Source organism: Schistocerca piceifrons, chromosome 4, assembly GCF_021461385.2.
Source record: "Schistocerca piceifrons isolate TAMUIC-IGC-003096 chromosome 4, iqSchPice1.1, whole genome shotgun sequence".
Taxonomy (NCBI): domain Eukaryota; kingdom Metazoa; phylum Arthropoda; class Insecta; order Orthoptera; family Acrididae; genus Schistocerca; species Schistocerca piceifrons.
In genome coordinates, this window is record NC_060141.1 from 528,236,782 (window position 1) to 528,250,037 (window position 13,256).

Sequence of the window (13,256 nt, forward strand, 5' to 3'; positions counted from 1 at the left end):
TTCATTCCATTCAACAAATCCTGCATTTCTTCTTTCACTGAAGATAGGACTCTCATCAGGGAATCTTAACAGTGACATCCTTTGACCTTAATTTTAATCCAACCCCAGAAATTTATTTTATTTCCGTAAATGCTTCTACGATGTATATATTGAACAGTGGAGGCAAAGTTCTGCGTCCTTGTTTTACATCCTCTTTAAACCGAGCCATTCTTTGTGTTCCTAAGTTATCGTTCCATACTGGTTCTTGTGTATACATATTGTATATTACCGTAATGCTTCTCTTATTTTTCTAAGAATTTCGAGCATTTTACAATATTTTACACTTTCTAAAGCTTTTCCCAGGTCGACAAATCCTAAAAACGTGTCTGATTTTTCTTAAGTCCTGCTTCCATTATAAATCGCCACTTTAGGACTCTCTCTCTGGTGTCTATGCATTCTCTAAAGCCAAGTTGATAGTCATCTATCACGTCCTCAGGTTTCTTTGCCATTTCTCTGTACATTATTCTTGTCAGAAACTTGGATGCCTGAGCCGTCATGCTGATTGTGCAATAGTTCTCGCACTTACTCTCTTGCTGTCTTCGAAAACGGGTGGATAATTTTTTTTCGAAAGTTTCCTGATTCATAGATTCCACACATCAACTTGAATAGTCATTTGGCTGCTACTTTCCTCAACTATTTAAGAAATTCCGAAGGAATTTTGTCTTTTTCTTCTGCACTATTTGATCTCAAGTTTTTCAATGCTCTGTCAAACTCTGCCTCTAATAATGGATCACCTATGTCTTCTATATTGACCTCCATTTCTTCCTCTCACATGATAAAAGTCCTCTTCATCCTGAAGGTCACCATAGCACCCTTTCCACCCACCTGCTCTGCTCTCTGCGTTTAACAGTGAAATTTGCATTTCACTCTTAACTCTGCCAGCATCATATTGCTGGCTTCGTCGATATCTTGATGAAATGGTGTACTCGTATTTCCGTTATCCACGATTCTTTGGTGCTGTTACTAAGAGCATTTATGTGTTGTAGTGTGCTAGCACTAACAACACTGGTCATGGTACAAGTGTACATGTGAACTGACGAGACACGGTGAACAGAAATTTTAAATGTGATATTGTCTTCTTTTTGTTCCACAAATGCCTTATTGTAATTCTTGTAGAAATGTTACTTGTCATTTGTTTTGTTTATTTGACAGATTCTGATGATGGCTGTGTCCGATCGCATTAAAGCGTATATTTTAAAGCAAAAAATTGTAAACAGAGAGCAAGACGATCAATTATAGTGACTAGTCAGTGACTGTGGACTCATATAGTGATTTTGTGTCATCTGTAAGCAGTACGTACGGGTTGATTTTATAACACCAGCAATCATTCTCATGGTGTTACTTAGCTGGACTTCTGTTTATTGTGCATGCGGGCTGTGTGGCCAAACTGGGGCGCAATATTCAGCGGTTGAGAGTTCAAGGCCGACAGTAGGAGAACGCAGTGGGTAAACGTAGAAATTAACATACACGAAATTTCGTATCTGAGCGGCATTCCATCATTAGTGAGTAGCTTAAGCTGTATATGGCATACCTAAAGACAGATGAACTCTACTCTTTGCTGAATTGACGCTATTATCAAGGTAGAAGGCATGTTATATGATATTAGCGCTTCGTGGTGGCAATTTTTTGGCCCCACGCGGTTAGTTTTGTCAAGTTTTTTACAGTTTTTTCGTATTCCTCAATTACGTTTGTATTTTGTAGGCCACACATTTTGAGAGAGTACGTCCATGGATGACACTACCAGTATGTCTAATGAAAGAATCAGTGAGCAGGATATTAAATACACCTTGTAAATTAATAGGATATGAACAAATCTGTTATGCTAGTGGTGGTGGTGGGACAACTGACTGGTTTAAACAACCAATTGGACAGTCGATTGTGTTATCGTATAGTTGTTTTTTCCGGTCGAATGGAACAACCGAATAAATTAAGTCTCTTCCGCCATGTTGGCTATTTGAATGTTTTCAATCTCTCTCCAGGTTTAAGTGATGTCACGTAATGTGAGACAAGCAACTGACAGAAATCTTTGACAATTGTAGCAGTTGTATGAATGTTTTCACTCTGTCTGCTGGTTCGAAAGATTTCATCTGCATTCTATAGATTTTTGGGTTACATGTGAGCCATGACTAGAATTTCCAACATCTTTTAGTGACAAATAATGTGTCTGGTTTCAAGGAGGGGTGGATGAAAATTATGTTTCTAAAAATGAAGTATTTTCAAAATTTATCTATGTATTTATTTAAACAGTAATTTCTCGTACTTCTGACATTGAATATGAATTTTTGGTTGATTTTAAAAGGTTACTAACTAGTGCTACATTATAAATTTATGTTTAAAGAAATGAACAGCCACCTTTTCATTTGAATTCTGTGTTTCCAGTCCCGCTAATCTGTACCCATCACCGATAACTGCGTTTCGATAAATGGTAAGTGGCATGAACAGAAAGAATATAAGACAATTTTTTCAGTTATTTGGTAATACATTCACTTGCGTTCTAAGCATATAACGTCAAGTGTCGAAGTTGTTTTGTTGTCATTCATTGATGATCTTTGATTTCGAGGTAAATGCAATCCGATATACAGTATTTGCAAGGAAGCTTTATATTATGAATCAGCCTGTGTATGATTGACTTTAGCTTAAGGCTCACTTTTTATCCAGTCATATGACCTTTTCCGATTCCTATTGTAATACCACTTCCTAAAAATTATTTTTGTGTCTAAAATTTTGTGTGACGATTTCGTACCATATAGACCATAAGTTGACATTTACATTATATATACAAATAAACGAGGGCATGGCCTTCAATTTTTTCGAGGTCAGCTAGGAGATACCTGGCTGTACGTTTTGTTCTCTACCTTCGTGACATTGTCATGTAAGCATCGTTCTCTGTAGGTATGAATAGTTTGTGACATATTGAGCTAATTCACAATTAAAATGTGTTCGAATATGTTATGGCAATACCAGTCAACATCTTTATGTTAACTATTCTTGTACTATCAGTTTCATTTTCCAGCCTTTTGTGGGAGAGACGCAACGTTTCGACGTGGAACAGATCCACCATTAGCGTGACTTTGTTATAAATTTTCACAGCTTCTTTTCGCTTTTTGCACAACCTGAACCTATAGTCATTCAAATAAGACGACCGAGCTTTGCAATTAATTACACAGGATAGAGCGGTTACCAGATCATGTTTCGCAATATACATTTCAAAAACTGTATCGGTCCACATCTTTAGTTACGCTGCTCCTAACACTGCGCGTAGGTTCGAGTCCTCCCTCTGGGTGTGTGTGTGTGTTGTTCTTAGCATAAGTTAGTTCAAGTAGTGAGTAAGTCTAGGGACCGATGATCTCAGCAGTTTGGACGCTTAGGAATTCACACACAAATGAACACTTGAATTTTTCAGACTACGCCACTGGGTGTTTCCTCATTCTGGTCTATACACTATGTTTACATTTGAGATAACGTCTAGTCATAAATATGGATGAAAAACTGATCTGAAAGCTGTTTATCGGTGGTCAGTAAACAGCAAATATAGTAACGGCAATAAAAGCGACTACAGGCGATAATAGAGCCAAGTCAACAATAATGATGTAGCAATGGCGAAACGATGCAATATTTCTGCGTAGAACTGAAGGAGCTGGACTGCGTGGACTCTTTCATTCTGTTGCACTCATTAAATGGTATAATTCAAAACAATGAATGAATAATTCAGCCAAAAAAGTACAAAAAGGTGAGAAAAACCGTGTGATACCTCTTAATATCGTGTCGGACCCTCTTTTGCCAGCAGTAATGCTGCAGCTCAACGTGGTATGGAGGCAACAAGTCGTTGGTAGTCCCCTGCAGAAACATGTCATGTTGCCTCTATAGCCGTCCATTAAGTGGGAAAGTGTTTCAGGTGCAGGATTTTATGTACGAACTGAAAATGGTTCAAATGGCTCTGAGCACTATGGGACTTAACTTCTGAGGTCATCAGTCCCCTAGAACTTAGAACTACTTAAACCTAACTAACCTAAGGACATCACACACATCCATGCCCGAGGCAGGATTCGAACCTGCGACCGTAGCAGTCGCGCGGTTCCAGAATCTAGCGCCTAGAACCGCTCGGCCACACTGGCCGGCTACGTACGAACTGACCTCTCGATTATGTCCCATAAATGTTCGATGGGTGGCCTAATCATTCGCTCGATTCGTCCACAATGTTTTTCAAATCAGCTGTGAACAATTGTGGCGCCGTGGCATGGCGCATTGTCATCCATAAATAATCCATCGTTGTTTGGAAACATGACGTCCATGAATGGCTGCAAATGGTCTCCACGTAGCCGAAGATAACAATTTCCAGTCAATTTTCTGTTCAAGTGGACTAGATGACCGAGTCCATTCCATGTAAACACAGCCGACACCATTACGAAGCCACTAAGACCTTGCACAGAGCCTTGTTGACAATTTGGGTTCATGGCTTCGTGGGGTCTCCACCAAACTCGGACACTTCCATCATCTCTTACCATCCGACTCTTTTTATTCATCTGACCGAACTATGGTTTTTCTTCGTCTATGCTCGAACCAATATGGTCACGAGACCGGGAGAGGCGCTGTATCCGATGTCGTGCTGTTAGCAAAGGCGGTCGTCTGCTGCCATAGCCCATTAACGCCAAATTTCGCCGCACTGTCCTAACGGATACGTTCGTACTACGTCCCACACTTATTTGTGCGGTTATTTCGCGCAGTGTTGCTTGTCTGTTAGCTCTGACTGCTCTCAGACGTTAAGTGAAGGACGTCGGCCATTTTGTTGTCCGTGGTGACAGGTAATGCCTGAAATTTGGTATTCTCGACACACTCTTGCACTGTTGATCTCGGAATATTGAATTCTCTAACGACATCCAAGGCAACGGCCTTGCCGCAGTGGATACACCGGTTCCCGTGAGATCACCGAAGTTAAGCGCTGCCGGGCGTTGTCGGCACTTGGATGGGTGACCATCCAGCCGTCATGCGCTGTTGCCATTTTTCGGGATGCACTCAGCCTCGTGATGCCAATGGAGGAGCTACCGGCCGCGGTGGTCTAGCGCTTCTAGGCGCGCAGTCCGGAACCGCGCGACTGCTACGGTCGCAGGTTCGAATCCTGCCTCGGGCATGAATGTGTGTGATGTCTTTAGGTTAGTTAGGTTTAAGTAGTTCTAAGTTCTAGGGACTGATGACCACAGATGTTAAGTCCCATAGTGCTCAGAACCATTTGAACCATTTGAGGAGCTACTCTAGCAAATAGTAGCGGCTCCGCTCAAAGAAAAGGTCCCGATGGGCCACTTGTGGCCTGAAGACTGAGTGCTTTAACGATATCCGAAATGGAATGCACCATGCGTCTAGCTGCAACTACCATTTCGCGTTCAAAGTCTGTTAAATCCCGTCGTGCGGCCATTATCATCTGAGCACAAATGACTGCTCCACCTATGGATTGGCCTTTTATACCTTTTGCACATGATGCTACCGCCGTCTGTATATGTGCATATCGCCATCTCACGATTTGCGTCACCTCAATGTATAACCGACCGCGTCTGTTATTTTGAAATAACTGACCGAATCAAGTGTTTTCATTTGGTAGCTTCCATCATTAGTTGGTAGCTGGAACCGGCTGAGCAATGCATTGCTGCAAGTGTACGGACTGGTAGCGTGCGCGCGCTCGCTGACGGGGGCGTTGGCCCGGAGGTGGAGATCATGCTCGGTGTCCAGACATAATGGACGGCCGCGGCTCATCAGGTAGCAGGCGGCACCTTGTGTTTCTGCGGCGTCAAACAACAGGTGTGCGGCGGGGAATGGCTCGCGTGCGGGACGGCCGCAATTTGCTGGCGCGCGTCGTGCCCTAACGGTGCGATCATCGATCGCCAAATGGACAGCGGGCGCTCCAGTCACGGGTCACGCACCATCTGCGGGCCGGAACCGCCGAGGCCTGCCGAACGGGAATACGCCACACCACTGTACGAGCGAGCGGGATCTCACACAGGTAACGAGCCACAATTTTGTGTTTAAAGTTGTTAATCTCAGTAGGAGCCCCTTGAGTGTGAGATCGTAAGCTCAGGCTTTCGCAAGTTCAGTCTTTGCAAAGGCTCAGTTGAAAGTGTACTGTTAACAATTACGTCAGGAAACGTATTAGCTGCTAATGACTCACCATGCCCATCGGGAGGTCGACAGAGGTGCAGAAATCAACCTTCTATGGGAACACTCCTGCCTCGTGTGGCGAAAACATTCCCTACTGCTCTTGCAAGATCACACACATTAAAATGAATCCCAAGGGCCAAAGCAGCTTGTCACAGCACAATAATTAACTTCCTTACCAATTTACCATCCAGTTTAACCGTCGGCATAGTTGGTATTACACTCCACAAAATGGACATCGTCGAGATTCAAGAAAGTTTCAAAACAAAGCATTAAGTTGCACCACGAACACCAAACGAAAAATGGCGCACCACAGTGATCACAGTGATTCGCACCATCAAAATCGAAGGCGAACTCATTGGAAGTTACAAATTGTACCGCACGTTCAGCTAGGTATCCACCATCAAAGAATGCGTATAGACTCGTATTGGTGCAATAGTGTGCTGAGAACTCATGGAATGCGGTGGGATGCAGGTGAATGCGAAACGATCTGTCATGGAGCTTATTGTGAAACTGGCTATCCTTTAAGGCGTAGCTGCAGATAGGGCGATAATATGCAGTATAGGCTGGTGATAAACAGAACATCCAGAGGCTGAATTTGTCCAGTTGTTCTAGGTAGTATGAACTGTAATATCATACAATTTTCAGTGGGGGAGGGGGGGGGGTAGTTTGCTCTATAGGAGTATGAGTTTTATACACCGACTAGGAATCAAGCAAAAGAAAGTTATTTTGGCCAACTATTGGCTAAAAGCAGTGCTCATAGCATACTTGTAGTTCTCTTACGACCATTTACCCTCTCTTTCCTGATGTGACGAAAATGTTCCCTACTACACTTGCAAGAACACGCACACGAAAAAGAATTACCGGGGGTAAAACAATTTATCGCAGCACAATAAACAACTTTGCAACCACTTTACCATCCAGTTTAACAAAATAGTTCAAATGGCTCTGAGCACTATGGGACTTAACATCTGAGGTCATCAGTCCCCTAGAACTTATAACTAATTCAACCTAACTAACCTAAGGACATCACACACATCCATGCCCGAGTCAGGATTCGAACCTGCGGCCGTAGCGGTCGCGCGGTTCCAAGCTGAAGCGCCTAGAACTGCTCGGCCACACTGGCCGGCTTTCCAGTTTAACAGTCGGCATAATTGTATACGAATGCTTCAAGGCGTTGATGTTGATCGATCTTGATACAGCTCTCTTGGTACCACCAATTTCCAGGGTTCCTTTTATATGCATTTCCACTTCAAATCTCAATTGGTCGGAGCTGAAAACAAATCACTTACCGAACGATAAGTTCGTTTACATCTACAAATTTTCCGGCCGCTTCTGCAGTTTACTGTGCATCGTCAAGTTGACCCTTTGTTTAAAATTTCGTTATCTTACGTCTTTAATTTTGTAGCACTGTTTGAATTTATGCATCCATTCACTACTTCCCTTGAAGTCGCTGTAATCTATATTCAGCGCATTTTGATGAGAATAATGTAGTAGATCACTATCAAATATGTTCTGTAAATTGTATCGAGCAACGTCATATTGCGAGGTCTTATTCGAAATCTGCCCATAATAGTTCTTTACTATGCTGCAGATGATCTCCCATATTCGTAATTATTTTTAGTACCCTCTGAATGTACAACGACTGTCCTTTACTGGAGACGGGAGTTGTGGCTCCCTGTCCGACAAGGACGATGATCTACATGGCTCGACACCTTTTTCTGTATCACTTTTAGTTGATTTGCACATATCGTCATCACATTATTCCTCATGTATATTTTCCGCACAGTCGGGCTTATGCGACACCACACGTTCCAATGATTCACATTACAGAAACGCTAATATTTCATCTGCTACTTCTTTCTCACTCTGTAAAATTCCTTGAGCTCCTTTCTGACAAAATGTCACCTTCAGAAACTATTATTGTAGGTGTTATGCAATGTTTCCTTGGTTTATCGTTGCCACGGCTCTGCTTTGTATCAAAGTCACTAGCACGGTAGCACTGTTTTTACTCGGCCGGCCGCTGTGGCCGAGCGGTTCTAGGCGCTTCAGTTTGGAACCGCGCGACCGCTACGGTCGCAAGTTATAATCCTGCCACGGGCATTGATGTGTGTTATGTCCTTAGGTTAGTTAGGTTTAGGTAGTTTTAAGTTCTATTGGACTGACGACCTCAGATGTTAAGTCCCATAGTGCTCAGAGCCATGAGTTCCTCGTCGAGTAAGTAGTTCAACTACGCTCCTTAGCCTCATGGCGTGTTCACCATTGGATACTCTCAGTCCCGCCTCGTGTTGCCATTAACAGTCAATACTGTGGTTGAACGGTAGACAACACGTGGGGCGTCGAATGCCGTGAACATCATTGGCCTTTTGCAACCTCCCACTGAAAGGTTCCTTGTCAGTGCACTTCGAAAGATTTGTGATTTTGGAAACGATGAGGTAGGAGGAGAGATCATAAACTTTTAATCATTACTTCGAAAAAAGTAAAGTCATGTAAGTAACTTTTTTTACTGTTTACAGGTAGAGCTTTCGCATAATAACGTTGGACCGGTGCAGAAATGCATTCTCGTCACGAGGGCTGTGTGATTCCACTCCATTTTTTGCAAAAGCCATCCTCACACAGGACGTTTTCCTCATCACGAAACACGCCCGACGTGCTGTCTTTCGTGGCTACTGCACGCTCTGAAACTATGTGCTGCATCTCACGGAACGTGCTCCTCATCATAATTTGCGACCACAGGCTCTCCAGCGGTAGTTGGCTGCATCTGACGCGCAAATTGCAGTTTCTTTAAAAATGGAGGCGCTTAAAAGTGCTGCGTTAACACAGTTAGCGTTGCGTCGTCGAAGAAGAGCAGAGAAAATCGCAATGAACATTCTCTATTCATCGATGACTTCAACAGCGAATTACTGGAAGAGGAACACTGTATATACTGCACAACGATCAAATACATATTAGTAAATGTTATTTGTTAACTCATTTAAAATCTCCATCGCATTTTCGGGTTTAAACTGAATTTAATTAAAATATACGTCTACATGTACATACATACTCCGCAAGCCACCGTATGGTGCATGGTGGATGGCACCCTGTTACACTACTAGTCATTCCACTCGCAAACAGAACAAAGGAAAAACGACTATCTATATACTTCTGTATGAGCCCTAATCTAATATTATCTTCATGGCCCTTAAGCGAAATGTACGTTGACGGTAGTGGAATCGTTTTGCAGTCATCCTCAAATTCCGGTTCTCTAAATTTTCTCAACATTGCTCTTCGAAACGAATGTCGCCTTCCCTCCAGTGATTCCCTTTTGAGTTCTCGAAGCGACTCCGTAATACTTGCGTGGTGTTAGAATCTACCAGTAACGAATCTAGCAGCCTCCGATTTGTTTTGATGCCTTCCTTTAATCCGTACTTGGCGCGAATCCCAAACACTCGAGCAGTACTCTAGAATGCGTCTTGTGTTTGATCTTCTTTACGAGTGAACCACACTTTCCTAAATTTCTCCCAATGAGTCGAAGTCGACCATTCTCCATCCCTACCACAGTCCTCGGATGCTCGTTCCATTTCATGTCGCTTTGCAACGTTACGCCTAGATATTTAAAGGAAGTGACTATGTCAAACACCATACCGCTAATGCTCATCCGCACTAACTTTTAGAACTGGTATTGATCACATCAGCTAGAAATTTTGTGTAAGTCATCTTGTATCCTCCTATAGTTACTGAACTTCGACACCTTCCCGTACACCACAGTGTCATCTGAAAACAGCCGCAGATTGCTGCCCACCTTGTCCGGCATACCATTTATGTACGTATACAGAAAATAACAGCGGTCCTATCACACCTCCCTGTGGCACTCCAGACTATAACGTTGCAGTATAGATAGCATAGTACAGTAAGCTTGTATAATTATTACCTAATGTCAGTATCCGGATGCATAGTGTGCATATTCTCGAGGTTTTATTCACTACCATCACTGCGACATAACGATCTTAATCACATAGGTTTCAATACCAAGATTCGTTTCGTGATTTCAATCGAATGGAAAAGGAGATTTTTTCGAAGCTACTCAGCGCTACTGAATGAGGTATTTATGGCAGGATCCTTTATTCGTGTCAGAGGTACACTAAAATGAACACATATACAGTACATACAAAGAAAACTATACAGTATTCACCCAGAATTGGGCAACTTTGATATCATTGGGTGCTGCAGATATTAAGTCCTTCATGCTACAGCTGGTTGGGCATGAGTTACACTTGAAGAGATGACGGGTTGTCTGCAATTCAAAAATGGTTCAAATGTCTCTGAGCACTATGGGACTTAACATCTGAGATCATCAGTCCCCTAGAACTTAGAATTACTTAAACCTAACTGACCTAAGGACATCACACACGTCTATGCCCGAGCCAGGATTTGAACCTGCGACCGTAGCGTGTCTGCACTTCACCGCATTCTCACAGTGTTGTGTTGGCAGCTGGCAGTTCCATTTAAGGATATTGTCCCTCGATCTTGTGACTTTAGGCCGTAGTTTGTTCGAGAACTTCCAGATGACCCACTTCTCCATGTGTCCAGGCGGCAGGGATTCTTGAGGTGTCATCCAGTTGTGTTGGCATCTTTCTTTCCACTTGGTGAGTCGGTTAGCCACAGCTGATCCTTTCAAGGGCTGGAGTTGTTAGAAAACTCTTCCTGGCCTTCAGTCTTGGCTTGGCAGGTTGATGTCCAAAGAGTGGATGGAGGTCACTGTATTTGATTTATGCCACTCGATGTTAGCGGCGACCTCTCTTGTGATGTCACATGGAGCAATTGCAGCGAGACATTGAACTTTATCCATGGCGGTTGGCCATAGGCAGCCTGTAACTATCCTACAGCTATCATTTAAGGCTAGATCATCCTGCTTTGCATGTACTGAATTGTACCACACTGGGCTAGCGTACTCTCCTGCAGAATAGCACAAGGCAAGAGCTGTTGTTTTTAATGTTTGTGGATGTGTACCGCAGTTCGATTCCGTCAGTTTCCGAAGAAGGCAGTTTCTGTACTTTCTGCTTCAGCTTCAGACAATGTTCCTTGTAGGTCAGTGTACGGTCGAGAGTGACACTCAAATATCTGGGGTGGGAACAATATTCTAGTGCAACTCCATTCCAGAATATTTCAAGTTTCCTGTCAGCCTGTTTATATTTCTGATGGAATGAACACACTTGCGTTTTCTTAAGATTGGGTGCGAGTTGATTCTTTTTATACTAAGTACCAAGCTGCTGTAAACCGTGTGTAAGCATTATCTCTACATCTACATCTACATGGCGAGATACAAATATGACGCTCTTCATAAAACCAAGAGACAGTATATATAGTTTATAATAAGTTTGATAATAGCAACAACTTCCGTTGTGTAAATTATGTTTACTTTTTCAAAGATTGGCAGTCATGTTAAGATTTCTCGTCACTGGGGAAACATCCACTCGTTGCCTAAGCAACAATAATTATTTATAATACACATATCAAAAAGAGTTTTGCGTCACTCCGGTTCCCAGAACTCCTGAAGATAGACGTTGACTGTGGATATTGTATTACAGACACAGTCCCTTTGACAATTTAGAGATGTCAGTAAATCAGCCCAAAGACGTAAACAATTATGCATGACTAGGGCCTATTAGACGGAGGGAGTCCGGCAGCCGATCAGTTCCAGTCATTCCACCAGGAAGGAAGTACACGGCTCGTATTGTCTGTAATTCAACCATGCCTAGACGGTCAATACGGCGGTTCGATCGCGTCCGCATTTTTACTTTGCGTCAAAGAGGGCTCTCAACAAGGGAAGTGTCTAGGCGTCTCGGAGTGAACCAAAGCGATGTTGTTCGGACACGGAGGAGATACAGAGAGACAGGAACTGTCGATGACATGTCTCGCTCAGGCCGCCCAAGGGCTACTACTGCAGAGGATGACAGCTATCGGCAGCATATTGGCGAGGCATTCGTCTCTATGGAGGACAATTAGCGCCCCCATCGTTCTCACCTTGTTAATGACTTCCTTCAGGATAACTACGTCGCTTGACTACAGTGGCCAGCATGTTCTCCAGAAATGAACCCAATCGAACATGCCTGGGGTAGATTTAAAAGTCCTGTTTGTGGACGACGTGACCTACCAACCACTTTGAGGGATCTACGCCGAATCGCCGTTGAGGATTGGGACAGTCTGGACCAACAGAGCCTTGACGAACTTGTGGGTAGTATGCCACGACGAATACAGGCATGCATAAATACAACAGGACGTGCTACTGGGTATTAGAGGTAGCGGAGTGTACAGCAATCTGGACCACTACCTCTGAAGGTCTCGCTGTATAGTAGTACAACATGCAATGTGTGGTTTTCACGAGCAATAAAAAGGGCGGAAATGATATTTGTATTGATCTCTATTCCAATTTTCTGTACAGGTTCCTCAGAACCGAGATGATGCAAAACTTTTTTTGGTGCGTGTAAATAACGAATACTGCAGATAATAGCACTGTTACATTAATAATAAGACCCGGAACATTTTAGAAAGTAAAAGGTAAGACATTTGGATGAGGTGGACCTCAACTTGTTATCTTTCTCTTTACAGCTCACGACACTGCTAACTACGGCGGCAATCATGTTTCCGAATATCGTGTACAACGTGTAAAGACTGTATCTATAAATGTCATTACTTGATATTTAGCTAAGAAAAATTGTACCAAAACGACGTGCTTTCGATAGATAATGATTCTGCCGAAGCACGGATATGGTATACTTTCACAGCACAGAAGTTATAACACCAGATCATCAAATACAGTACACTCTTAACTACTGATATGTTGTTTCCTGTCGTTTTATTATAACGAACCGCACCTAAAACGATGGTTTTTGGGAGATCTTCAATTTGCCGATGCTTTAGAACAGCTTGTAATCATACCACGTACCATGTAACAAAAAACAAAACAAAAAACCAGTAAATACGGAGTTTGACTATACAATACGGCGGCTCCTAAATTCTGATTGTGGCGTAAAACGATGTCGTATCTCATAGGGCACGTTCCTCTACACAAGGCAAAAAAGCTGACATTT